Below are 1,205 nucleotides of genomic sequence, written 5' to 3'. Positions count from 1 at the left end.
TGGGAAGGGGAAGGGGGGGGGGGGTCAGGTCCGGAGCTGAGCCGGGACCCTCCGCCGAGCCGCGAGTCCCCTCTTCCCGTCGCTACTAGGCGGGGAAGCCGGAGCTGTGGGACTCCGTGCAGAGGCTGCAGCATAGCGACTTCCCGCGAGGAAACTACACCGGGATCAGCCCGTTCCCCCCTTCATCCTCCTTTCTGGGTTTTTTTCATTCCCTTTTGCGAATGCGATCATCTGGGTTACACCCAACCGAGTCGGGGAGAAGCTGCTCCCACAAAGGATCTCTCTTAGCCGAGAGAGGGAATCTGCAGCCAGGCAGATCTGTGCCGCTTCCTAGACTGCGGTCTGTTTGGGTGCTCTTGATACTAATGGCTAAGCTCCGACTCAATGTAATGGGTCCTGTAGAGTACAGAGGGGCATATTTGCCCTGCCATTCAAATCTGTTGGGTTACTCTTGGGTGTAAGAGGAAAGCACAATCTGGACCATCGTTCCTAAATCCTAATCCCTAACATACCTTGTTTCGTATCTTGGGCCCACTAAATTCAACAGCAGTCTTGCCATTAATATCAAGGGGACCAAAATTGATTGTTATAACTAGGAAAGCATAACTTCAGGAGAATAATGTTTGCTTTAATCTGTATATCTGTGTCACGTGGTAGCTCTCTTCCTCCGACTTTCAATGCACTTATTTAAAACTTTCACTGTGTATCTGCATCACTGTTTTTTTTACCTTATAGTTCTTGCGTGATCTCTATCATTGTCTGTCAGTTGCAGAAAGCTTTTATTAGTTCAGTTGTAATGCAAATAGTTGGCTTTCCAGACTTTTCAAACCCTTTATTTTCTCAATGCAGAATATGGAATTGGGGCACAAGGTGGGAGGAAGCTAACTTGTTCAGTAGCTGGAAAAAAAGCACAGATGCTATTTTTTCTCCCAAATTCATTAATTTTTTCATGAGAAACTTACTTTTGCCCCCAAATAATGTGTATTCTAGTAAATCAAAACAACCTGGGAATTTGCATGAGCTCCACTGAGTTGCTTCTGCCAGATTTTTTTGGCATATTCGCAATGAAACGGCAACTTTTCATTTCAAAATAATTATTTAATTTCAAAATCTACTTTGGGGAAAACAAACATAAATGCAAAAGCGAAACACATTTCAGGTCAATGAAATTTGGATTCAACCTGAAACGGAGCATTTGTTTCAGC

The 1,205-nt window shown here is 44.5% G+C and overlaps 1 protein-coding gene across 1 annotated transcript in view; it reads left to right on the top strand.

The window, feature by feature from the left end:
* The window catches only part of DNAH11 (dynein axonemal heavy chain 11), a 279,731-nt gene that overhangs the window by 534 nt on the left and 277,992 nt on the right, over positions 1-1,205 (top strand). The window lies entirely within an intron of this gene.

The sequence above is a fragment of the Alligator sinensis genome, unplaced genomic scaffold, assembly GCF_000455745.1.
Source record: "Alligator sinensis unplaced genomic scaffold, ASM45574v1 scaffold1112_1, whole genome shotgun sequence".
Taxonomy (NCBI): domain Eukaryota; kingdom Metazoa; phylum Chordata; order Crocodylia; family Alligatoridae; genus Alligator; species Alligator sinensis.
The sequence above is the reverse complement of the archived record's forward strand: the minus strand, read 5'-3'. Positions and strand labels throughout refer to the sequence as shown.